This window comes from Monodelphis domestica, chromosome 8, assembly GCF_027887165.1.
Source record: "Monodelphis domestica isolate mMonDom1 chromosome 8, mMonDom1.pri, whole genome shotgun sequence".
NCBI classification, from domain to species: Eukaryota; Metazoa; Chordata; class Mammalia; order Didelphimorphia; family Didelphidae; genus Monodelphis; species Monodelphis domestica.
Window position 1 is genome coordinate 44,814,726 of NC_077234.1, and position 27,992 is coordinate 44,842,717.

The window sequence follows — 27,992 nt, forward strand, 5'->3', positions numbered from 1 at the left end:
AAGTCTCTTCTGGTATTTTTCTTTAAGATATACTTTTCTTAAATCCCTTACTTTCCATCTTAGAATCAATGCTATATATTGGTTCCAAGGCAGAAGAGCAGTAAGGACTGGGTAATGGGGGACAAGTGACTTGCCCAGGGTCACACAGCTGGGAAGTGTCTGAGGTCAGATTTGAACCCAGGACCTCCCATCTCTAGGCCTGGCTCTCAACTCATGAACCACCCATCTGCCCCCTAAAGGCATACTTCTTAAAAATTGCTTTATTCTCCTCGATAACCTGGAAAGTTGAGAGATGTTTTTAAATCCATTAGTTTCCTTGTAGTTTTTCCACACCTAGGTGATGCAATGGATAGAACTCTGGACCTGGAATCAGGAAGGCCTGATTTCAAATCCAACTCTGATACCTAACTCTGTGATGCTAAGCAAGCCACTCAACCACTGTTTGCCTCAGTTTCTACATTTGTAAAATGTGGATAATAATAGCATCTACCACTAGGGGTTTTGTGAGGATGAAATGAAATAATTGTAAAATACTTTGCACAATGCCTGGCACTTAGTAAGGGCCATGTAAATGTAAGTTATTATAAGCTATTATTATTAGATGAGAGACTACTCATACTTTGAGTATAGATAAGAGTTATTTTGTCTTGGCAAAAACACAAACATCAAACACTCTATGCAAGATAAGGCAAGTCCTCCTTGCTCTCAGGAAGTGAGATCTGTAGGGTTTCGTGGTCTTGTTAATGCTTTTCTGGAGAACTACTGGTTTTATAGAACTGGACATATCATTGACATCTAATTTAGCTGATCAGTAAAGCAACAAGGCAAAAAGGATTTTCAAGAAGGGGAAAAAAAGGCAATTTGAGCTCCGGTCCTGGCTCTGCCCCTGCGTAACTTTAACTGAATCTCTTGGGCTTCTATGGGTCTTCGCTTCCTCTTCTGGAAAATGAGGGGGTGGGACCAGGGGAATTCTAACATTCTCTCCAGCTCCAGCATTCTCTCTTTCTATTTAACATGCATTGTGGTGCCATGTCACATCCTGTACAGTGGAAGCCATTTGTGAAGACTGTGGATACAATGTGAACTGTTAGTGCAAAGAGGAATGAAAGCTCCACATTGTTTCCTTGAATCTATTGTAGCAAAATGAATAATGGAGTTCTCTTGTGGCTAAGAATGGCTTTGCTTCCCGAGTCCTCCTCTCTATTTTACTTGGATTCAACACTCGTCAGAGAGCAGTCAGTCAGATACAAGGATGAGACTCCATAAATCTGAACTCAGGTGAAGGGTGATTCTCCAAGACAACTAGGAAGTTGTTTATAACCTGAGCTTCTGAGACCACTTCGCGGAAGGTCACTAAGTTGGAGGGAAAGTTGAGTTTCCCACATACTTGAGTGTGTCCACTTGTGTCTGGGTTGCATCAGAACAAGGAAACTACTACCCTGGGTAGCACCTAATCCAGCCTCTTCTCACGTCTGGTCTTCCTTTTGGGCACGGTTTTGGAGACAAAGGAGACGACAGATGATTTCCAAGGAGAGTGAGCGCAATTCCTTCCCATGCTACTCGAGCTCACACAGGCTGCCCGACAATGGATGTCTTGGTCCCAGAGGATACAGCTAACAGCAATAGGAAGATGAGGCAAAGGCAGATTTAGACTTAATGTCTGGAAAACTTCCTAACAAGAATAGCCATCCAAAAGGGGAATATGCTACTTGGGGAGATAATAGGGCTCCCAGGGAGATCTTAGACTGAAAGCTGGAAGGGACTTCACAAGACATCTAATCCAATCTCATATGTGACAGATGAGGAAATGAAGAATCAGAGAAGAGAAGTCACTTGCTCAAGGTCACACAAGTAATCAGTGGCACAGTTGAGACTTAAACTAAGACATGCCAATTTCTTGCCTCTCCTACTATCATTACTGTCTCCTTAAGGTGAATGGTGACCCCTCTCTGGAGTCTTCAAGCAAAGGGAAGATGATCACCTGTCAGGGATATGTAGAGGGGTTTCGATGTCAGCTACGGGTTGAACTAGATGACTTCCAAAAGCTTTTCCAGCTATGAGATTCTTGATTTCAGAGGAACCAGGAGAACTACTTGTTCTCTAACTAATGCCTACAGTTCTTATAATTGGGGAAGGGGAGAGGTGGGGCCGGGGGCTTTTATTGTTCAATGAGGGATAAGGCACAAAATGCAAGTACTTCTAGGACAGGTAGCCCATAGCTATCTGGGACTCGAACTTACACTGATGTACAAATGAATTAATGAGACACTACATGACAAAAGGCAGAGGAAAAAGAAAAGGAGTGCCAAAGCTTATAGAAGGGGAGAAAGCAAGTGTGACATCCAAAATAAATTTGATCTATTTTAAAAGCAACTAAACATAGCAGAATGAATGTTGGGTTTAGAGTCAGAAGAGAGCTAGGTTTGAATCCTGCCTCTGACAGTTTCCTTTCTAAATACTCTAATTAACTTGAATTCCCTGGGCAAGCCAGTTGGTTTTTCTGAGTGTCATAAAATGGTCTTCAATAATATGTGTAGTATTGGTCTCACTGAGTTCTGAATCTCCATTGGGATCCTAAACGTGAAGCCTCAAAGTGAGCAATAGAAAGGCCAATGGATCTTACTATTATACAGGTTGTTGTTGTTGTTGTTGTTTTAAATCTTCTGCTTGCTAGTATTGTCTTTTTTTTAAACCCTTACCTTCTGTCTTAGAATCAGTACTGGGTATTGGTTCTAAGGCAGTAGAACAGTAAGGGCTAGGCAATGGGGGGTGGGGGAAGTGACTTGCCCAAGGTCACCCAGTTAGGAAGTGTCTGAGGTCAAGTCTTGAACCCAGGACCTCTCATCTCTGGGTCTGACTCTCAATCCACTGAACTACCCAGCTACCCCCTAGTATTGTCTTTTAAAAGAATAATGTCCATATGCAAAATGAATATGATACTGAATGGAAAAAATACCTTTAGTGAAACCATTTGTTTTGTGGTCTTTAGGGGACCATTAGAACAAAAGATTGCCTCACCAAGTCAGTCTCACTCCAGTGTTTTGTCTGTTAAGAGACATAAGTCAGTAGCAAGTATTTATTATGGGCCAGGTGCCATGCTAATAGCTAAGGGTACAAAGAAAGACAAAAACAGACACTCTGCTCTCACAGGACTCACATTCTAATGCAAGAGATAACATATAAACTGGTATGGGAATGAAAAAATCTACCGAGTCAGATTGCAGGTCATCTCAAGTGGGAGGTATTAAGGGAGACGTGGAAAGGCTTCTGGGAGAAGACTGGATTTTGGCTGTGACTTGGGAAGTCGGGGAAGCCAGGAGGTAGAGTATACGTAGTATGAGGGATAGCCAGTTAAAACCCATGGAGTCAGGAGATGGGGTGATTTGTGCAAAGACCAGCAAAGAAGCCAGACTCAGTGGATTCTAGAGTAAGTAAAAGGGATCAAGGGCAAGATGCCTCAAAAGTAAGAAAGGTCCAGGTAATGGAGGGCTTTAAGAGCCAGAGGGATTGACATTTGATCCTGAAGGGAATAGGGAGATGAGGAATTTATAGAATGGGATAGAGAGCGTGATAGAGTCAAAGGGTGTTTGAGGTAGATCACAGCAGCTTTGCTGTGGACTGAAGTGGAGAGAGACAAGGTCAAAGAGACACATAACAGGTTATTGCAATAGTCCAGGCACAAAGTGATGAGGGTATACGAAATGATAGTAGTGGTGTCAGGGGAAATAAGGGAATATACATGAGAGATATTAGGAGGGCAAAATCTACAGGACACGAGAACACATTGGATGTGGGATAAGAGAGAATGAGGAAGGTTGTAGTAGTGGCAAAAGATTAGGAAAGGGAGACAGCTAGGTGGCTCAGTGGATTGAGGGCCAGACCAGGAGATGAGAGGTCCTGGGTTCAAATTTGATCTCAGACACTTTCTAGCTGTGTGACCCTGGGCAAGTCATTTAACCATCATTGCCTATCCTTTACTGCTCTTGGAGCTGATCCACCGTATTTATTCTAAGACAGAAGATGAGGGTTTCAAAAAAAGTAACAGGAAGGTCACGAAGAAGGAAGTGCTTTTTGCTATGGTTGTTGTTGTTTGAGAGGGGGAGATGAATTAACTTTTAAACCTGTTGAATTGAAGATGTCTATGGAACATGCAATTCCACAGAGAGCATTTGGACCTGCAATCCTGGAGGTCAAGAGAGAGGTTAGGATTAGATGATTAGAATTATCTTCCCGGAGATGACAGTTTAATTGAATATTTATTAAGCACCTATTTTGTTTGATGCACAATGCCAAGGACTGGGGATGCAAAGAGGAAATTATACACTGTCTCTTCCCTTGAAGAGTTCACAGTCTAACAAAAGGGTAGAGTAGGGTAGCAATAGCAAATAGCAGTAATGCAAAGTATAATATCAATGAACAAGATATATCCTAATAATATGTCAGAAGAGATACAATAAAGTTATATCCTTCTTGTTCAGTTTTTTAATAATAAAAATCTTCACCTTCCATCTTGGAATCAATACTGTGTATTGGTTCCAAGGCAAGAGTGTTAAGGGCTGGGCAAGGGTTAAGTGACTTGCCCATAGTTAGGAAGTATCTGAGCTCAAATTTGATCCCAGGACCTCCAGCCTCCAGGTCTGGTTCTCAAACCACTGAGCTACCTCACTGTCCCTTCCTGACCAGTTTTGAACCCAGTTTATTCTCCCTCCTTGGTGCTTGTCTTAGATGTAAATTTTCATTGATGGGCTAATTCAATGGCAACTCATGGATCTTTATGTAACACTGTGGGAAATGGGTCTGCTCACACTGAAAATTTAACAATTAGTTTTCTGTGCCTTTATGAGCTGGCTCCAGCACTCCCTTGCATGGACCTCTCTGGCCATCTGAGAAGTCTATGGACCCCTTCTCAGAGTAATATTGGCCCACATTAGTGATCAAAGAAAATGCTAAATTTTAGAGGTTACTGAAATTAAAAATATATTTTTTCTATCCAAATTCAAGCACTCGCTGAAATTTATCCATAGTTTCTTGGGAGATCCATGGACCCAGCTTAAGAATTTCTGGTGACATCATGCCCAAGTGATAGGAGAGGGAACAGAGACTTATTCAGTGACTTACCCACGATCACACAGCTTAGTCAGAAATGGGATTCAAGTCCAAGTCTCTATTAACTCAATGGTCAGCCACACTTCCTTTCCCCTAATGTTCAGAGGCTCATGAGATCACAACCTTAGAACTGGAGGAGACCTCAGAGGCCCCCAGGTCCATTTCCCTCATTTGACAAGAACCTGAAGTCTAGAAATGGTAAATGACTTGTCCAGGATCATACATTGCTCTAGCGTAGCTAAGGAAAAGGAAGTTTTTAAATTCATTCCTGGAAAATTGTGAAACTTAGACTGATTTGGAGTTGCCTTTAATTTGTTCCAAATGATGTTCTTCTTAAGCAAGGTTAAGAAATAAGAGAACAAAATCACAAGAAAGCATTTATTTCCCTGTGTTTTTTTCTTCCTCTTTGCCCCCCTGTGGTGTAGAAAACATACCAGTTTTCAGTAGGCCTTCATGCTGAGATGCACAATTTTATGCACCTATAAGTAATACCCACTTGCCCTGTGGCATTCCACACACACAAAATAGAATTTTATGAGTCATTGAGCAGCTCCCAAGGTGACACCAATTTCATGCAAAATGTTCATCTAATGGCTAGGACAATATTTAAGATTAAAAACCCTTTCTACTTACCTGACCCCAAAGGATATACATGGGCTGGACTCTTCCTCTCTAAAAAGTAACCCCACAGGGTACATGGAGTTAAAGAGCTTCTTTTAACTTCCCTCCCTTTTCCTTTATAGGCGTGCTATTCCCCTCCTTCCAAGTACATTCCTCAGAGTGGGAGGAATCCCAAAGAAAGAAGGCTCATCAGCTTGGGATCTGCATTGGTCTCATCTTGGCAACATTAATTTGGGGAAACACACGAGCCGTCCAAACCTGCCTGCTGGTGCTACTCTGGTGTAGGAACCCTTTCTGGACTGCATGCCAACTGCCACTGAATAATGAATGGATGTCCATAGGGAGGGAGGACAGTGATTTCCCAATCCAGAAATTCAGAGCTGGGGGATAATGCTGAAGGGATCTGTCATTCTAGGGGATACAAAGCCCTTCTGCAATGGGGAAAGTGAAGTCTGTCCCTAATTCAAAGGTTCTAAAATGATATTTGGGTATCAAAATTGTTTACATACATATAAATATGACACATTTGTATGTGTAAATGCATACATATGGCATATACATTTGTCCGTATAGAAGTATGTATATAAATGTACGTGGGTATACATTCAATGATGAAGCATTTAAATAGGATTTGGGAGCCCTGTGGTATATCTGTAAATCTTATCAACTTCAGTCATTTTGGTTCATATAGAACTTCATCTTTTGATGCTATTCTATTCAATATTTTCCCCTTTTACATTTTAGTTTCTAATCTACCATTCTCATTTGAGAGACTGTATATCTGAGAAATGGAGTCATAGCTCTAAAGTTTCTATCCTTATTGTTGTTTTGTCAACATGGAATCTAGAAACTCCAAACTTGTAGCCTAGTAAGATCTGATGAGTCCCAAGTTTTAGGACTAAACTGTAAGTTGGAGACCCCAAAGCTTGTACTTGTTCCCTGTTCCCATGAGAATTCATCTTGAAGGGAACCTCAGGCTAGCAGTTTCACACTGAATAATGGACTCCAAGGTAAAGACAATCCACTTGAGGTGGAGGCTAAGCCCAAGTTGAGTGACTCTTTAGCTCAGTAGGCAGTGCATCAGTCTTGAAAGCTGAAGGTCCTGAGTTCGATCCTTGGAAGGAGGGTGTGACGTACTGGGAGAGGCTTCTGGAGACAAGAAGAGTCATTCAGCTTGGGCTTAGCCTCCACCTCAAGTGGATTGTCTTTACCTTGGGATCCATTATTCAGTCTGAAACTGCTAGCCTGAGGTTCCCTTCAAGATGAATTCTCATGGGAACAGGGAACAAGTACAAGCTTTGGGGTCTCCAACTTACAGTTTAGTCCTAAAACTTGGGACTCATCAGATCTTACTAGGCTACAAGTTTGGGGTTTCTAGATTCCATGTTGACAGTATAATCATCATTTTGGGGTTTTCATGGCAAAGATAATAGAAGGGTTTGACATTTTCTTCTCCATCTCATTTTACAGATGAGGATACCGAGGCAAACAGGGTGAAGTGACTTGCTGAGGGTCACACAAGTAATAAGTGTTTGAGGTTGGATTTAAACTTGCCAAAATATCTTTCTAAAATGTATTACCCACAACTGAGCAGAGGATTCCTGGTGTGGTCTGGCCAGGTAGCATACAGTGGACCATCAATTTCTTTTTCACTCAACTATTCCTCTCTGCAGCTAAGATCCCATTAGCTTTCTCGGCTGACTCATATTAAGTTTGCGAAGTCTGAAAATAGGTGAAGCGATCTACTAGAATCACTTCCATAATCCCATGAGAGGAAACAGATCTGAGATGGCAAAATGCCATTATGTAAAGATTGCTTAAAAGACAGAACAGCAGAGATAGCCTGGATGGATGGTCATCTGATCACTAATATTAATTGAGACATAACATAGGGATACACAAACTTGCTTAAGGTTTTCCCCACTATCTTGGAGGAGGTCAGTCACAAAGGGATTTCCTTTAGATGACAAGTTCTTCCATATGTTCTTGTTTGTGCACAATATTGCTGGCAATAAGCCCTGGGTTATGCCAGAACCTCTTAGACAAGATTCATAACCACTCAAATGAGTTTTACTTAACAATCTACAACGGAAATACCAAGTGGATGACAATATCCATCATAGTTGAATGGATAACTTATAGAACTCATTAATCATTATGGGGCTTGAACAGATATTAAGGAGAGATAGCAAATTGAGCCTGGATTGGAAAGGGCTATGGAGACAGAACTGGAGTGTCTGTGGGAAATTCTGCAGTGCTTTTAATGACCCCAAGATTCCTCCTGAAACAAACACCCACCTTTCAAAAAGCAGTGTTCTTAAAATATTGTTTTGTGGCTGTGAGTCTGGGAACGTAACAATCTCTGGAAAATTGAAACTGGTTTATCCAAAGAGAAGTAAAGAGGTATTTTGGGTGTGTGAGCAGGTGAATCACACTGCAAACAAGATATTATATGAAAGCGGCATGAAGAATATCATATGGTTGTAATCACATAGTTGGAGGAAAACCTATCATGGCTACTCCCCCAGACCCACTTGAGTTTGTTTTTTCAACCCTTACCTTCCATCTTAGAACCAACACTGTGTATTGGTTCCAAGGCAGAAGGGTGGTAAGGGCTAGGCAATGGGGGTTAAGTGACTTGCCCGGGGTCATATAGCCAAGAAGTGTCTGAGACTAGATTTGAAGCCAGAACCTCTTTTCTCTAGGTCTGATTGTCTACCAACTGAGCCACCTACCTGTTCCCACCACTTGAGTTTTTGAGTATTTCTTTATTAAAATCTTGCCAGCAGTTGCAATATCTACCTTAAAAAATATGGAGGCCACCAAACCTGAAAGTCAGTTTCATATTCAGGGCATCCTGAGCCATAGAATTATAAATTTAGAGTTGGAAGGGACTTTGAAAGATGACTGAGCCCACGCTCTTCATTTTATAGTTGAAGAGAGACCCAGAGAGAGCGAGTGATTTAGCCAGTCACACAGGTGGTGAGTGATAGAGTAAGGAATTGAAACCTAGACCTTTGACTCCCTTTATATGCTATTTTTAAAAATAACATCTTACTAAAGATATTGATTGGGTTATTGTATGTGGTCACCTTAAACCATCATTTGAAGTCAATACCACAGATATAATCTCATTTGACAGATTAGGAAACTGAGGCCAAGAGGTTAAGTGACTTGCTTATCATCACATAGCCATTTAATGTTAGAGGCAGGATGTGTCTTCTAAAATTGAATGCAGGACTCTTTCCACTTCCACAGTCTAAACACTGTGCTCAAAACTTGTCTGTCCTGAAGAAAATTATCTCTGTCAGTCAACCCAAAGTAATCTGCTTTTTGGGGGAATGCATTTGGGTTTTAATGGGTGGGATGGAGAGGTTTTAAGGAAGGTGCATGGGTGGGTGTTCAGATAGAGAAAACAAAACTCAAGAAATAGCCAAGCTGTATCTGAAGCTTAGTTTGGTGCAGAGGTGAATGTGGACCTCAAAAGGGGCCCCAAAGGACAAGCCCCTCATTGCACGGTGAGACCGATGATCTCATCTATAGGACCCTCATAGACTTGTCCGATCCACCAGCCTCAATGGCACCAACTTGCAGCTTTTTGAAGCCTGCTAAGAAACACGTCCAATAAAAGCAGGACACCCCTGTCTCTCCATTATCTTCCCACTCATCTCCCTCCCCATCTCTGAATATGACAAATTAGTTTTTGTTTTGGACAATTAGTTAATCTGACAGTGCAAAAAGAGGGATAAAAATGTTAAAAAAAAAAACAACTAACATCACAAACAGAATCAGCCAAAAGCCAGTAGATGGCTTTCTCTTTCTGGGCTCTTCCCCCTAGCATGGTCCATTCGGAATTAACCGTATTTATGAACACAGGACTTAAGATACACCAGTCTCAAATAAGATTCTCTCACTTCTCTCAGAACACAGAACCTTTTTTCCAATTGAGATTTACCTGCAGTCTTAGATTTTGCCAAATATGGAAGGCCCTCGTCACTCCTGTCCTAGACTATTTTTAAAAAATCCTTAACTTCTATTCCCTTTGACTCCACTTCTTTTTTTTAACCCTTACCTTCTGTCTTGGAATCAATATTGTGTATTGGTTCCAAGGCAGAAGAGTGGTAAGGGGTAGGCAATGGGGGTCAAGTGACTTGCCCAGGGTCACACAGCTGGGAAGTGTCTGAGGTCAGATTTGAACCCAGGACCTCCCATCTCTAAGCCTGGCTCTCAATCCACTGAGCTACCCAGCTGCCCTCTGCCTCCACTTCTTGAAACCCCATTGTTCTCTTTAGGGCTGAGCTCCTGTCAGCTTTTGCTGGAGACCTTTACCTGATTCCCCCAGTTGATTGTGTCCTTCTTTGAAATTAGTTGGGATTCATCTTTGCATTCAGTTTTCTGGGTTCATGCTTCCCCCTCCAAGCAGAATGTAAACTCCTCAAAAGCAAGGATTGCTCCATTTTTGTCTATATTCTCAGTGCCTAGCCTTGAGAGGCCCTTCTTCGCCTATCCACGGCACAAAAATAGGCCATGAGGAATCGATTGTATTGAAGCCTTCATCAGAGAGCACCCATATAGACCTCCTCCATGTCCAGCGGGTCTTCTCACAATTCTCCCCCAACTACTGCTCAAATTACAAAAATACTGGTGAAAATCTAACCTCAAATCAGCAGGACATTTTCCCAAATGAGGACTCTAAAGCAAACTGATTTTTCAACCATGGGTTTTTGTTATTGCTGGGGATATAAGTGAGGCTAGGCATGGAAAAACCAACATCAAATCTTCTCTCCGACATTTATTCCCACTGTGACTTCTCAGTGTCCTCATTTGTGAAGGAATTGACCAGATAACCTCTGAAGTCCCTTCCTGATTGCGATCCCAAGTCACTTCCTTGATCCTCAGTTTCCCCATTTGTAAAATGAGGGGGAGATAGACTAGATGGCCTGGAAGGTCCCTTTCAGTTCTAAAACTATCACAGAATGGGTGGTCAAAAGAGGTTATTTTCCTTCCGGGAGTTGGTTGGGTTTTTTTTTTAATCCCCCACCAATCATTTCCAAAGAATCCTGCCCCTGATTTTGCTAATGTGGACAAATCTGGAGGCATCCAGGGAAGGTTAATTGGAGATGTCAGAGACCACAGTGGGCTAGATGGGACAGCTGCTCTGTTCCACGCTCCCTGATCAGCACTTTTCCCCCAGCCCCAGCCTGGGTTGTCGCCAGCTTCCTGGCTGGCTCTCCTCTCTCTAGCCTCTCTGGCTCCTCATTCCTGTACGCTTCACTCCCTCTCACCTCTCCTTGCTGGCCCCATCCATCCAGCCACAGCTCTCAAAGTTTGCCATGTGCACTGACCCTGGGCTGACCCTGAGCCATGATACAAACCAGGGGATTGTCATGACCCTCTAATTGCCCACCTTCCCTCCATGAGAACTCCGGTCATCGGCCACCGACACAGCCCCAGCCAAACTCGGGGCCCCGGAAGCTGGGAACCCCACGCAGTAGCTGCCAAATGAAGCCTGCTGTCTATGCTTCTGAGAACTGACAGGAAGATTTACCTCCTTCGCTATGAATCAGAGAGGGAGTTATCACATGGTGATTCATCCAAGCACTATTTGGGGGCGTTTGTTCTCCCTTTCGGTATTTATCCTATCCAGAGAAAAAGAGAACCCTTCAATTGCGGGTCAGGTTCAATGGATCCCCCTGAACCCAAGCGAGATTGCCTTCTGTTCCATCTTATTACTCTCGGTTCCATGGATCACGCCAAAGCTTTACTTATTCTATGAAACCCAAAATTTGTTTGTATTTAATTACAGGGCATAGGTAGTGCTCAGTTTTCCAGCAGGAAGCTATTTTATGCCCAAGCAGCATGAGAAATTGCCAAGGCAGGTGGGCTAATGGATGCAAAATGGCAGGAGGGGAATGAGAGGTGGCGTGGACGGGCGACAGCATTGCTATTCTTGGCCTTGCTTTCAATTTACTCACAGATCTCGGGTGAGCTATCACATTTGGCTTGCCTGGAATCCACAGAGTCGCTCAGAGAATTAAAACAGAGGAAGACCAGGAAAATACTTTTAAAAGTTTGATTGGTTGGTTGGTTGGTTCTGACCAGTGCTATGATTTCATTTGCAAAGAGAATTCTTAATATGGAAACTTCTACTTGATGAGTCACTTCACATCTGTTTGCCTCAGTTTCCTCATCTATAAAATGAAGATGTGGTGAGAATCTAATGAGATAATATTTGTAAAGCACTTAGCACAGTGCCTGGCATGTAGGAGGTGTTAATGAATAATAAATATTTATTATTATTATCATGACTATTATCTATAACAATACGTCTTAGACAGTTTCCCAGGTTAGGGAAAAGCTAAATGACTTGCCCAGGATTATATAGTCAGTATGTGTAAAAGGAGACACTTGAATGCAGATTTTCCTGACTCCAAAGCCAGTCCTCAAACCACTAACAACAATAACAACAATAATAATAACAACAACAATAATAATAACTAACATTCAAATAGCATTTACTATGAGCAAGATATTGTGCTAAGCACTTTACAAACATGATCTCATTTGATCCTCACAACCCTGGGAGCTAGGTACTATTATTACTTTCATTTTAAAGATAAGGAAACAGAGGAAAAAAGAAATTAAATGACTTGTCTGCAGTTACACAATTAATTGGTAAGAGTTTCAGGTTAGATTTGAACTCAGGTCTTCTTGAGTTCTAGAGATCTAACCATTGTGCAACCCAGCTACCTCATCAGACCATATGATCTCTTAAAAATATAAAGCAACATATATGTTTGTTTGTATAGATGACTATTGTTGTTATTATAGAGATGCCAGTAGTGAGTAGCCTGGAGAAAAGAGAGTCTTGAGTAAACTGTCTCCAATTATTTGAAAGGTTACCTCATAAGAAAATGGATTAGACTTGTTCTGCTTGGCCCCAGGAGTCATGGGTAGTAGTTTCATGGAGGTAACTTCAGGTTTGATTTCAGGAAGCATTTCCTAACAATTAGAGCCATCCCAACATGGAATGGGCTGCCTGGAAAAATGTCAGGTTCATCATCACTCGGGATCTTCAAGGGAAAGCTGAATGGCCACTTGTTGGGGATGGCAACCAGAATGGAAATACCTGCCATCCCCTGAAGATCTTCATTTTGTTTCCCTAGACTTGGGAATATTTAGCAAAGCTTCCTGGATTCCTATTGGCAGTGTCATAGTTTCTAGATGAATCAGCAGAAATGATTTGCAGTCATCTGCTTTGACAAGCCTAGGGATGGTCTCTGTCAAAATCTGAGCCTATTCCCAGGAAAGGTAGCAGCTTATTTTATTATGATTCAAGTGACAGCTCCTCAGGGCCCCTCAGCAGGCAGTCACCACCCATGACCACTACTATGCCTTGTCTTTTCCCTCTCTGACCTCACTCACCTAACAAAACCTCCATCCATGCCATCAATCTTTGGAGGACAAGTAGCCACCACCTCCTCCAAAGACCCAGTTCCCTACTCACTGGGGAAAGTTTCACATCTCTTTCTTTACTCCAAGTACTTCGTGGGCCTTCTTCTTGTCCTACATTCTTCCATTCTCCAGTTTCCTGACAGATCAGGATTCCTCTCTGCCCCTCCAGAGCCTCTTCCTTCCTTCTTTTTACCTTGAAGATTTCCCAGTTTCTTAAGGAACAAACACTTCATTCTCTTTGATAGCCTTGAGTGTAAAGGGGAATTCCTCAGGTCCCTTTATTCTGTCTTAGGAGGGAAACCAGGTTAGGCTGTGAATATAGATAACAACCACTTGGCTGTGGCAGAAATCCAAATATCACCCCATCCATTTAGATCATTGCAAAATTCATCCTGCTCTCCATGCTGGCTAGAAGTGAGATCCTCACATAATGTTGCTCTTTTGAGTAACGTCCGTGTAGCACTTTTTGGAGGAGTCTTCAGCTCTGGAGGTCTTAACACTGCCATCTACGTTACCACATCTAATTTCCTTTCCTCTGCTATATTGATTTCTTACTTTGTCTTGCTAACTTGGCTTACTTTCATTGAATTGCCAGCTACTTTCTTCTTCTGGAGACCTACTCTTCCTTATTCTCTAATGTTCTTCCTGGAGTCCATCACTATCTTCTCCTTCATCTTCTTCCTGGCTTCTTTCTTCAGTTCCACTCTTCTTTCTCCTTCAGCCACTGTACTTCTCCTGTAGCTGGGATCCTTCTTTATCTCCTTCAGCTTCTTAACTCCTCTCAAATTTGATGTTCAGACATTTTTCAGTCATATCTGACTCAAGACCCCACTTGGGGTTTTACTGGGTACTGGAGTGCTTTGCCATTTCTTTCTCCAGTTCATTATACAGATGTGGAAACTGAGGCCAACAGACTTGCACAGAGTCACATAGCTAGGATGTTTCTGAGGTCAGATTTGAACTCAAGAAGATGGGTCTTCCTGACTCCAGGCTCAGTATGCTATCCATTGTACCATCTAGCTGCTCCCTCTCAAATTTCCCAGACCTCAAGTCTGTAGGTGACCTTCATGTTTTTAAAACCAAAGGCTCCCTTATGACTTGTTCTGTAAGGTCGAGGTGGGCTGGGGGAAGAAGTGGTCAACAAACCAAATGGCAAAGGATCATGCATAGAATCATAAGAATGGCATTTCTTCCTTCCTTCCTTCCTTCCTTCCTTCCTTCCTTCCTTCCTTCCTTCCTTCCTTCCTTCCTTCCTTCCTTCCTTCCTTCCTTCCTTCCTTCTTTCTTTCCTTCCTTCCTTCCTTCCTTCCTTCCTTCCTTCCTTCCTTCCTTCCTTCTTTCCTTCCTTCCTTCCTTCCTTCCTTCCTTCCTTCCTTCCTTCTTTCCTTCCTTCCTTCCTTCCTTCCTTCCTTCCTTCCTTCCTTCCCTCCTTCCTTCCTTCCTTCCTTCCTTTCTTCCTTCCTTCCTTCCTTCCTTTTCCTTCCTTCCTTCCTTCCTTCCTTTCTTCCTTCCTTCCCTCCTTCCTTCCTTCCTTCCTTCCTTCCTTCCTTCCTTTCTTCCTTCCTTCCTTCCTTCCTTTCTTCCTTCCTTCCCTCCTTCCTTCCTTCCTTCCCTCCTTCCTTCCTTCCTTCCTTCCTTCCTTCCTTCCTTCCTTTCTTCCTTCCTTCCTTCCTTCCTTCTTTCCTTCCTTCCTTCCTTCCTTCCTTCCTTCCTTCCTTCCTTCCTTCCTTCCTTCCTTCCTTCCTTCCCTCCTTCTTTCCTTCCTTCCTTCCTTCCTTCCTTCCTTCCTTCCTTCCTTCCTTCCTTCCTTCCTTCCTTCCTTCCTTCCTTCCTTCCTTCCTTCCTTCCTTCCTTCCTTCCCTCCTTCTTTCCTTCCTTCCTTTCTTCCTCTTCTGGAAGAGGCTGAGAAAGCTACTTATGAGGGAATTATGATGGTGAGTGAGGGAAGTGCCTGAGCTTGCTAAACAAACCTTTTTTGATTGGCTGCAGTTACAGAAGCACAGGCTGGGTTGAGGGGGATGTTGGGACAGGAGCATTAACTAAGCATTTGTTGGCCTTGACCTCATCTTTCTTGACTTGACTCCCCCCCCTTCCCAATTTACTCTTGCTAGATGGGATCTGGTAAGATCCAATGCTGTAAGGGCCCTCTTCCCATTGAGGTCAGCAAGGAAGCTGGGCCTCTGGGCCTCTGTCCTTTGGCTGCCTCAGAGTCTGTGCTTTCATTTTAAAGAGAATGGAGGAGGCTATAACCTGATGACTTCCCAAAATTCAGGAGAGCAAGGCAGTCAGGGCCTAGGAGTCCACGTGTTGAGTTCATGCAGGCTTTGCAGCTAGCAAACTACTCAATACAGAAGGGTTAAGACTGGACCCATTTGGATATGAACTTGATGGGATGTATCCTAGACACAAACCAGGCTTAGTCTGAGCTCTCTCCCCCCAGAGAATTAAGGGAGACTGGGAGATGAGGGAGATGGTGTGCCCAGGGGGTTGAAGGAAAGGTTTGCATTTCTAGTCTTGTCTTTTTGAAATCAATGAAAACACTGGGGAAAATGCTTTAAAGTCCCTTTGCAAAAGCTAGTGGTGGTTAAATGGAAGTGGGGTGCTAATCCTTGGTGGTTAATCATAGAAGGAATACATCCTGTTGGAGCATGAGCTGATAGCATTAGGGGAGAGACACCTGAACCCCCTCAGGGCCATACCTGGGACCCTGAGGGTGAGATGTAGCTGAGCTTGCTCTGGGAGGATGAGGCCATGGATCATTCTAGCTAAACCTCCAGGGAAGATGCTTATTATCACTTCACACTTAGGTTGTCAACACAGTATAAAAAACAACTTAAGGAATAAACTTGTGTATTTACTGGATTGGTCTTAACATAGAGCCAGATGGGCCAGCAGAAATGGCTCATCAGAATGTTTGCCTTAAACCAGCTTGAACTGCTATTTACAAGGGGAAGTTTCCAGTGAAAACATTTCTTGGCTGTCATGCTGAGAATGAAAATACTTTTCAGGAACTTTCTATCATTGGCTTTTATAAAATAAATTTGACTTTTTGTCGTACAACAGTGCATTGCACTCACTCACTACTACTGTATTCATGGGGCACAAGGACTTAAATCCCATCTCCTGGGAAAGAAAAGAGCAGCTCAATAATTCAACAAATATTTATCTATGAAGAACCTGCTCAACTGCTAGGGCCAAGGCTCTGTATGCGGCATGATTTTGTTGGTTTGAAGAGTTTCTGGGGATAAAATCACTTTTACAACTTAAAGTCTTGGAGTGTTACCAAGGGCACTGAGAGATCAAATCAACCAGTCACCAAGCAAGGATCAAGCCCCCACTATGTGCCAGGCATTAGGATATGTGCTGGGAATACAAAGAAAGGCAAGATGATAGTGCAAATGTACCGAATGGAGAGAAGAAGGCAATGGGAAGAGGAGAGGAGAGGAGAGGAGAGGAGAGGAGAGGAGAGGAGAGGAGAGGAGAGGAGAGGAGAGGAGAGGAGAGGAGAAGAGGAGAGGAGAGGAGAGGAGAGGAGAAGAGGAGAGGAGAGGACAGGAGAGAAGAGGACAGGAGAGAACAAGACAGGAGAGAACAGGAGAGGAGAGGAAAAAATCACTTTAAAAATATTATCTCATTGGTGGTATCATATGTGACGAATAGCAAATAGGTTAGTCAGGAAAATGGCTGTATGAACTGCATGTTTGTAGTGTTACTTTTTTAGGATTTTGCATGATTTATTGCTCATACTTTTATGTCATGTAAAGCAATCCCTTTATCATGAAGGATTCATTTATTTTACATAATCAAAATGCCCTAAATTGGTATCCAGGAGCTTAACAAATACTCATTGATTGAGTAGCCTATCATATTGATATAGCAGCAGCTATTTGATTTAATTTAGCATTCCAACCCAACTCTACAGAGTGGTAACAGGTGAAGATCAAAATTCTGGGGGCTTTGAACATGGGGCAAATTATATATAAATATATTAATTATATTAATTATATTATATCATATCATATCATATCATATTATATCATATTATATTATATTATATTATATATGGGCTATATACATTATAGGGTATATATGTTGTATATAATGTGTATTATAAGGTGAGTGTATATATGTTATATATCTATATCCTATAATTTCTAGGGTAAAGAAATGGAGCTTATAATGATAGAGATCACTAAGCAAAGAAATTGTTCTAAAATATTAGAAGTTGTTGTTCAGTCATCTCAGCAATGAACAACTTTTCCTGACTTCAATTGGAGTTTTCTTAGTAAAGATACTAGAATGGTTGGCCATTTCTTCTCATTTGACAGATGAAGAAATTGAGGCAAAGAGGATAAAATGACTTGCCCAGTGTCAGGTAACTAATAACTTCTGAAGCTAGATTTGAACTCAGATCTTCCTGATTCTAGGCCTTCTAGGACTCTATCCACTGAGCACCTAGCCACCCAATGAGAAATTATAAACAAAATTTTAAATTATAGTAGGGTAGTACCATACCTGTCAGGAAGAAGTTACTGGAACATGTAACATTATTTTCTCCATCGTTCCACACAGTAGACGTTTAGTTCCTTGAAGGAAGGAATATTTTTGTTTTTGTGTATTCCCAGTAACTCACACATAACTAGAATATATTAGGTGCTACAAAATACTTGCAGATTTATTTGGCAGCAACACACACAGAAGAGACAGAATTTTTCCATCTGCTACCTGTGTCACTTTGGGAAATTCACTTTACCCCTTTGGATCTCAGTTTTCTCATCTGTAAAATGGAGAGAGTAGACTAGATAAGTAGTAGTGTCCCTTTCAGCTCTAGACCCTATAAATTAACTTTTTTCATTGAACTTTCAAATTTTGTTCTAGTATAAAATTTTTTCTTTGGGAATTATTTCTAAATTCTCATACAATCCAATGAAGGAAGCATACTTTGATTTTCTGAAATTGATTTTCTGCAGCTATCCTGGAAAGAGTGGGAGACACATACATTTCAAAGACAAAATTACATACATGTGCAGATAGAATCACATTTGGGAGACTAACCAAGACACAGATGGAAATGCCATCATTTAAAAGAGTAATTTGGCAATCAAGACTCAATTCATAATAAAAATTCAAGTTTTCATTTTATATGAAAATCATGAAGATGTTTTCCCTTTTATTCATTTTCCATATGAACCAAGACTTTAAAGAATCTAATTTACAACTACCTACTATTCCCAGAATATCCTTTAGAGATCATACAGTTTAAGAAGAAAATATTGGCAGAACACCTGAAGCTAAAACCCAGCTTTGTCCATTTATAATGGGGTCTCCCTGAACAAGTCATTTTAACTCTGAGCCTCAATTTCCTCAGCTGTAAAATGGAATAATAAGACTTACACTGAATCACTCAACTCCCTTTCAATTGCTGCTAAAAAAAACAAAAAAACATTTTTCAAGCCTTAAAGCACTAGTCACCCATATAAGCTCTGAGTATCCTTATGTGAACTCCCTTTGTAATGATTGGATTTCCAAGGTGAGGATGACTTTGTCTCTCCTTCTTGGTTCTAGGGGTATCCCTGAAAGACTGTGAGGTTTCCTTCTAATACTATTGGCTCAACCCCCCATTCCAGTGTATTCTCCACAACAAATCATCAGTTACAGGTTAGTATCTGCCTTAAATGATCCATTAATTACAATATTATTTACCCAATTAACATCAGTTACTTGTAATAAGAAATATTAATGAAAATCAATAGCAATAACAGAAATGCAAATAAGTCCCCCCCCCAAAGTAAACTCATGTTCTCCAATACTACTTCAGTCTTTAGGGAGAGTAGGCTCAACTTAAGAGGTTTCTTCAAAGCTTTCCTCACCAAAGTTTCATGCTTGCTCTGGGTGATAACAATCCTGAGGCTCCCCACATATACACAGCTAACCCCCCAGATCAGCTCCTCCTCCTCTCTCACCCACCAGGCAAGAAAATTGAGTATGCCCGTAGGATATATTTATATGTACAACTAGCCCTAGCTGGACAGCAATCAAAAGGGCATGCTGTAAGCAGCATGGAAACAGGAATAGGATAATAGTACAGGCTCCAAAGTCCACATAGGAGACTGCATCTGGCTGAGAGTTTCCTACACCTTCTAAGGACTGAGCTTTCACTGGCCAGTCAACTATCCATTATTATTCTGTTTCTGGAAGAGGCACATATTACCTGAATTTCTCTTTTGTCCCTATCTCATTCCACCTAGAGGGTGTTTATTTGGATACCTATTCAATCCAATAAGTACTTATGAAGTGCCTACTACATGCAAGGCACTTTTTAAGGGTGTTGAGGATTATAAAAATTAAAATTAATGTACAATAATTAAAATATTATATATTTTTAAACCTTTACCTTCTGAATTGGAATCAATACTGTGCATTGGTTCCAAGACAGAAGAGTGGTAAGGGCTAGGCAATGGGCGTTAAGTGACTTGCCCAGGGTCACACAGCTGGGAAGTGCCTGAGGCCAGATTTGAACCTAGGACCTCCCGTCTCTAGGCCTGGCTCTCAATCCACTGAGTTACCCAACTGCCCCCTAAAATATTATATTTTAAGAGATTTATTAATGTTCATTAGAAGTAAAGGAATAAAAAGGTAACAAAATAAAACCACGTGCCCATGGCTAATCTATCTGTTCAAAAAACCCACTTATCACCACCACCCAGGAAGTCAAAAGGCCAGACCAAGAACCCCCACTGAATTTATCCCTCTGTCTATAGGAAGTATGTAATGACAGGAAATCAGTGGGCTCCTGGGAAATGCAGTTTTTAGGGTAACAGATTCCCAATTACAGAGGATACAAAAGCAAAACCAAAAAAGGTACTGTTAAAAAGGGGTTTAAATGCTACCTATCATCCCTTCTTTTAGTCCAGAGGTTCTGAACTCTTTTGGTCAAGAATATCAGGGTAGTTTTCTTGGATAATTTCTTATAGTATGATACCAAGGTCTCTATTTTTTCCCAGGTTTTCAGATAGATTAATGATTCTCAAATTGTTTCTCCAAGATCTGTTCTCCAGATCTGTTGTCTTTTCAATGAGATATTTCATGTTTCCTTTTATTTTGCCATTCTTTTGATTTTGCTTTATTAATGCTTGCTGTCTTGTGAGATCATTAGCTTCTACTTGTCCAATTCTAGTCTTTAAAGATTGGTTTTTGGTTATGATCTTTTGATTTTCCTTTTCAGTTTGGTCTATCCTGCTTTTCATGGCTTCCAGCAAACCAATTCTGGTCTCCAAATTGCTTATTATTTCATGTAATTTCTAGGCTTCTTTTTCCAAGTGGGAGATTCTGTCTTTTAAACAGTTATTTTCTTTTTTAATTACTTGCATTTCTATTTCTCACTTTTCTTGCCAACTTTCTTCTATCTTTCTTACTTGGTTCTTGAATTCCTTTATCAGTTCCTCAAGAGCTTGTGACCAATTTCCATTTATTGGGAAAGTTTGGATGTGTTTTCTTGTTTGTCACTCTCTGCTGTTGCCTCTGTACTCTGCTGCTTTTTTCTGAAGTTATCCAATGTCAGAGGCTTTTCTTTCTTTCTCTCTTTCTTTCTTTCTTTCTTTCTTTCTTTCTTTCTTTCTTTCTTTCTTTCTTTCTTTCTTTTTTTTTTGGTAGTTGTAGATTGTAGTTCTTGGGTATTGGTGGCCATTGCTATATTAGTTTTTTCTTCCCTTCCCAGACAGAAGTCCAAGTGTTGAGCTATAGAGTGGTTTTTGCCCTATTGGCTATTTTTCCAGTCTCCACAGTGTCTGTTGTGGACACCCCCACTCTGCCCTATCTCTGTGCCCAAGCTCCACATTCCTCAGCCTCCTTGGTTCCCAAGTCTCGCTGTTCTCAGGGGTAAGTCTGTGGAGCCCTCAGCCAGTTGAGAACCTAGAGATTGCCTCAGCACTTGCTCTTACTCTGGAGAGGTAGATGGAGTTGAGGGAGAGATGATCAGCTTGCATTTTGGTAGGTGTACTTTTATCCCCTTATAGCATGGAAATGCCCAAACTCTGCTTACCTTCAAGGCTGTGCCCTACAGTAAAGCCCCTTCGCTCATCGGATTTTGATTTTTGTCCTTTTGAGGCACTTTATATTGGTTGGTTGTGAGAAGAAGACTCTTACTTCTACTCTGTGGCCATCTTAGCCCAGAAGTCTCTGAACTCTTGGTGCCATGGACATCTTCAGCAGCCAAATGAAGCCTATAAACCCTGTCTCAGAGTAAGGTTTTAAATGCATAGAATTACAAAGTGGGAGAGAGGATTATATTGAAATAGCTATCCCAAAAAATTTTTAAGTTTACAGATCCCAAATTAAAATTGTGATCTCCTTGATAAGTCACTTAACCTCATTTGCCTATTGTATCATAGTTGCTATTAGGAAAGAAAATAAGGGCTGAAAAATAAGTAAGTGAAAAGTTGTTTTTTTTAACTGTGATCTTCTTGCCTGATACACCATAGGTTCTATATAAGTACACATTCTTTTCTATCTCCACTTCCACCTCTTTACCCACCCCCATCTTGCTAACAGAGATGAAAAATTGAATGCCAAGGGAGTTTCCACACTGGAAATATCCTAGGTTACTGTGATATTGAAATCACTTTAAAAAGATTGATATATATTAATTTAAGGTCACCAAGGAATTCACTTATGTAATTCCTAAATGAAACCCTCAAGTCAGCCGCCAATTTTTTTATGGTGTCTTAATTACAAACAGGAGGAAGAAAGTATTAGAGGGAGAGAGAAAGAGAGAGAGAGAGACAGAGAGACAGAGAGAGAGAAGGATAAGGGAGAGAAGGAAAGAAGTTTAAATACCCACTCTGGCTCAGACTGAGTCAAAGTGGGCTTTAAGGCCCTGGATAGCCAAGGCAAGGAAAGGGATCAGTCCTTATCACTCACGTGACCAATCTGAAGGAAAGCAGCCTGTGGGGCTCTTCCAACTCCAAGCACCAGCCTCCAACTGCCTCTAACCCTCCTCACAGGAAGTCCCGAGAACTCCAGAGGCTGTTTTCTACCTCACTTCCTGTGTCTCACATGTGCCAATGGTGGCTCTAGCTTGACCTAGGACCGCCCAGAGGTCTGTCCTTTTTTGCACATGTATGTTGAAGACCATATTCTCAAATAATTAAATCTTGAGTTTTGCTGCATCCCTTCCTAATCTTGTTACACTGAGTAGGGTGGAGATTGTAGTTTCCAAGACCTGATTCTATTATTCCAAGTATCTCTATTGTTATTGATCAGGAAATAGCTAAATCTGATCTTCTAAAGAATGGTCTGAATAGGATGGAGTAGTTTTAAAAATCACATTCCTGAAATTACAGGTGTAAATTTTCTCCCCTGGGGGGGGAATATATATATATATATTCTGAGTTCTAATGCCAAGAGTCATTGAATGCAAGTCCAGTTCTCTATCCACCATACCATCTGGTTTCAAAGTGACTGTACCTTCAGAGTTTTGGAAAATTGCCTAGAAAAATAACTGTGTGACTGGTTTCTGGCTTAACAAGTAATGTGAATTGAATGTGTCATTGTCATGACTTGAACCCAGTTCTCCCAGACTCAGGAATATTTCTCTGTGTGCTGTCTAAGAGTCAATCCAGCTCAATTTGGAGGTTCATTCCCAGTTGGTCAAAGGTAGATGAGTTTCAGCCATGACAGCTCTGATCTTGGAAACTCAGTAACTCCTGTTTGAACTGATGAGCTTACAGACCTTTTAGAAGTTGGTTTAATTTCAATTTACTCAAAGAGAGCAGTGGGAAACTCCTATCAACATGCCTGCACGCATCCCCTTTCATAGACACATTTGTTCCTTAGGTAGAAATTTTGAAGGAAGTAGAAAGCCAGACTAAGGCATTTTTGTCATTACCCAAGCCCTGGCCAGGCAGCTGTGGTACCAAGCTGCTCCTAAGTTGACTGTGGGGATCTTTTTGTTTTCAGACAGCAAATAGTCAGGGGAAACTTGTCAAACTCGTTGGGGCCTAAAGGCTGATCAAGTGTTCCCTTGTCTGCCTTGCCTTATACATCCTCTTCCATTGACCTTTTTGGTCTTTCCCATCCTTTTTCACCTGTCAACACCACAGGCTTTCTCCATTCAGCCCCTGCCCCCATGGATGCCACTTGACTTTGGAATCTTGAACCACATGATCCTCAGATGACTGCAAGGTGAGTCACACAGACAGCTCCTGGCAGTGCCAGGAAGTTCTTGAGCTTTGCTGGGTGACCCACAGGGGACCTGATGCATCATCCAGTCAATTGATGCTATGGTTCCCACAGCTTTTCATTCTCTGTTGCAATCACAGTAGAAGAGAAGGTCCCCTCCTTCCAGACAGGCAGCTCAGCATTGTTGGCTCTGATCTTGAGGTGGGGAAGAGGGTCATGGGAAAGCATCTTCCTACCCACTGTTGTATTCCATTTGCTTTCCTTCTCCTCCCACCCCAAACTCCCCATTCCACCTCAAGCCAGAGGCTTTTCTTAAGTTATGGGGATAAGGGAGTAGAAAATTCTCCAGGATCCAAAAAACCCCAGTCAGAGAAGTGTAAAAAGGATAGAGTAGACTTAGTAGCTGCTGGAGGAAAAATAAAAGATTAAAATGGAAATGCCAAATCTTCAAAAGAATTCTTTATTATAATCATTGATCAACCTCCACCATGCACAAGGACAATCACCTCCTTGATCTAATCATCACCCACAGATAATTCACTTCCATGAACAAATATTCCAAGGCTTTTCCAGTCAATCAAGACCTTTTATGACTCATTCCATTTAAACCTATCATCTCTCCTCACCTTACCTACAGTTCCACCACAGGGCTTTCCTTCAGATTCTCTTCTCAGTCTTTATCAGCTCAACATTCCACTATTCTATACTCTTCAATTCCTCATTTTCTTTATTGTAGCCTGGCTCATGCCTTGCTAAGACATAAATTTGTTTTACTTACACAATCTGCCTTCTCCACTCCTACACACATGTTGAATGGTACAGGAATTCATAGAGGCACAGAGATTGAGCTTACTAAAGATTTTTAACCAATCTCAACTGGATTGCAACTGCACCGAGTCAATCCTTTTACTCTTCCTTAATTGATCCCATTCTTCACAATGGCTATTCCAATCCTTCTCGTCTCTCAAGTTTCTCATGCCATCCTGTCACTATAATCCCCCCACCGCTGCAGTAGATCTCTCTCCATATTTTATTGAAAAAATAAAGACCATTTGTTCCAAGTTCCCTTTTTAACTTGTCAAAACCATTTGACATCCTTCCTCATTATCTTCTTCTTTATTTCACTCTCTGATAAAAAGGTGGAGCTTCCCATGATGTTCAATCTCTCGACACGTATCCCTCTATCTGCTCCAACAATCTTCTGCAGTCACCTCCTCTCTGTTACTAACAGTTCATCTTCCTCTTGCTACTGATCTCTTCTCTGTTGCTTACAGATACAGACATTAAATCTTCTCCTTCCATGCCTTTGCATAGAGGGTCCTTCCTGCATGCCCTCCTTTCTTCCACCTAAGCATTTCTACTTTCCTGCAAAGCGTAGCTAAATCACTACTTCCTAGATAAGATCTTTTGTGGCTACTCTCAGTTTCTACTGACCCTCAATTACTTTGTATATGTTTTATGTATATTTATATGTGACTATGTTGTCACCTTTTATCAAATATAAACTTACTGAGGGCAGCCTCTCATTTTTGTCTTTGTATCCCCAGCTCTTAACACACTACCTGAAACAAGGTAGTCATTTTGTAAAGGTTTATTAATTGGCTGATTGAGAGCTGTGTGACAATTGGTAAGCCAGTAACTCTTAGAACTTGTTTCCTCATCTGTAAAATGTCCCTCTTACCTACCTCAAAAGGGTGTTATGGATTAAATTTTAAAAAACGTGTATAACATATCTTATAAGCCTCAAATTGCTATTCAGGTTATTTTATTTAATAATTCCAAGTTGAGAGACAGGAAACCTATTTGAGTCTTTCCAAAATTGAACACTAAGCTCAGATATCACTTTAAGTGAGTCAATAAAATGTATTGTTGACTTCAAAGAAATGTGAATTTAAAAACTATTCCACCCTAATCAGACCATTCATTATAAGATGTAATTTAGCTATTTCCTGATCAGTAACAATGGAGATACTTGGAAAAACAGAATCAGGTCTTGGAAACTCTACATTCTTCACCCTACTCAGTTTAACAAGATTTTGAAGGTCTTCATCAAACTCAAGATTTAATTATCTGAGGAGATGGCCTTCAACAGACATGTGCAAAAAAAAGGACAGATCTCTGGGCTGTCCTAAGTCAAGCTAAGTCCTCATTGGTACAGATGAGACACAGAAAAAATGATGTAAAAACATCCATATAAGGCACTGCACTTCCTGGCCCCTCCTCTTTCCCTGGAGAGATGACTCTGGCTGGCAACACACTAAGCATTCCGACATCTTGGAGTGTTGGGTGGAGAGTTTTGCCCTAGAGCTGATTTCAGGTTCGGGCATCTTAGCTAAGCCTCTTTGGAGGTCAGGCTGATTCTTTCCTCCTTCAAACTCAAAACCTTACTTTCTAGATCTCCTATCTTCCTGCCCAGTACTAGCCCCTTCCTTCCTCCTTCTTCTTAAAATCTTCTCTACTATATCAATTAAATCACCATAAAATTTGGCAGCTGACTTGGGTATTTTATTACTTGGGATTTCTCTTGGTGACCACTTAAATTTAGATTTTTTTCAGTCTCAACCATAATTTCACCCTTTACAGAAATTAGGATGATTAAACAAGCTAGGATCTCGGAGAACTGTTCTATATTTAGCGTTCTTCTTCTAATGTGAGTAAGAAAGAAGATCATAAAGATCATGATAGAAAATATACCTAAAAGAATAGTGGTTCAAAAATGACATTCAGAATGAAGAGACACAGAGGTGTTAGAAAAGTTCATAGACTAGAATAAAAACACATGGCAATAACACTGGAAAAACATGAATTCTATAGAAGAAAAAGTTAGCTCTCCTTGAAGATAAAATACAGTAGTAATCCAAGAATCACAAATCTATCAGAAAAATGTGATGAAACACCTGACTATCATGATTCAGGGAAAATATTTTTTAAAACTGGAAAGTGGAGACTGAAGAAAATACAAATAGAATCAATATGATGACACCAGGATGAAAAAATACAACTAGAACCAACAGTATGAAAACACTGCATTTAACTTGCTAAGAAATATAGCTGCAAAACATGATCAATTCAGTGTCAAACAACAAATGTAACAGGCAGCCAGGAAAAACCCCCTCACCTATCAGGAAAAAATGTCTAAATCACCCAAAGCATTCATTTGTTTACAATAAGTTTACAAAAAGCTTAAAAATAATACTCATTAAAATATTGTCTTTCAAGCTTTCATTTGCTTACAATAAGTAAAAAAAAACTTAAAAGATAATATTCTAATGAGCATTATTCCACAAATAACATATACTGCAAGGCTGATCCTAATCAATAAAAGGAGAATTTTCTGCAAATAGAGAACTCAAATCATTTTTTCAAAAGAAATCAAGAGTGAGCAGAGTATTTAGCATGCAAACCATGGTGCCCAAGAAAATTTAATAAATACAAATGTCATGGAAAGACTAAACAATAAATAAAAATTTTCCTGTTTCTAGGACTAAAAAAAAGTTATTGTTTAAAAAAAACTCATGTTATTGGTAGATAAAAAGAGACTAAGTAAAATGTATCTATGGACAAAAGAATCTAAAGTACAAAAGAGCTAAGGAGATTTTTAAAATCAGAAGAGAAAATAAAGAATTCAATTAATATTTATTGAATAATATTAACTTAATATCTATTTCCCCATTAGTGTAATGAATCATTACTTTGGGAGGTAGAGAAGTATAAGAGCAAATTATTTGAGTGGTGAGTAGTAGAATAGTGTATCAAGAAGAATCCATAATAGTATTCCCACCTGGCATGGAACTGCAAGGAAGGGCCCATGACTTACTTAGTCTCTTATTTTTTATGGTTGATAATAAAAAATCAGAAAAGGAGCATTGTGGAGGATGGTGACATTTGAATAAGAGAGCCCAAGTTGGGTCACTCCTATGAAAAGAGAATGTATGTCCTCAGGTTAAGTCTTATAATAATTTCTTTTGTGGGGAGGGGGAATTTCAAGAGACTTCCAGCATGAGTCATACTTTTCAGGACCATCTTCCATTCCCAAAGAAGTGTCTGTTGGAGAGAGTCAGAATATTGGGGCACATAGGTCCTGGTTTTTTTTTACCTAGACATGGAATAGATTGCCTTTTTTATGAATCAATATGTCAGGAAGGTAAGCCGCCCAAAAAAAAATCCTTAAAAAAGACTAATGAAGAGAAGGAAAGTGTAGGTGAGATATGTGATTGAATTAACAAGTGAGAGGGATAGAGAGGGGGAAATAAACCTTATCTGATAGGAGTGCATTAAGAAAATAAAGAGAGAATAGGCAAGCTGGGGAGAGGGTGTGAAGAGAAGATTAGATTACAGAATAGTCTACAAAGGGAAAGGAGAAAGAATGTGATAAAGTAAATTAATATTTCTTGGAAAGACACTGAGGATGGTAGTTAAGTGGGGAGGCAGGGTTGTAGCAGGAAACAAATGTGAGCAGTACTCTTACCTGAACTGGGAAATGAAAGGTCAAAAAGAAATAAAGAATGAGAATAGAATAAACCAAGTTCAATGAACTCTGTCAAAGTGATATGTGCTAGAAGGAGAGTCTGTGGGAGGAGACTAGAACCAGCTAGTGTAAGCAAACAAATCACAAAGACTAAGTATTGACT

The 27,992-nt window shown here is 40.7% G+C and overlaps 1 long non-coding RNA gene across 3 annotated transcripts in view; it reads right to left on the minus strand.

The window, feature by feature from the left end:
* LOC103095705 (uncharacterized) overlaps positions 1-22,243 on the minus strand; it is a 94,510-nt gene extending 72,267 nt beyond the window's left edge. Inside the window, exon 1 of one of the 3 annotated variants that reach the window (XR_001624383.2) lies at positions 22,102-22,243. This is a non-coding gene — a long non-coding RNA (uncharacterized LOC103095705). The remainder of the gene's footprint in view (positions 1-22,101) is intronic. The other 2 variants (XR_001624384.2, XR_471887.2) reach the window with 2 other exon arrangements.
* Between the last annotated feature and the right edge of the window lie 5,749 nt (positions 22,244-27,992).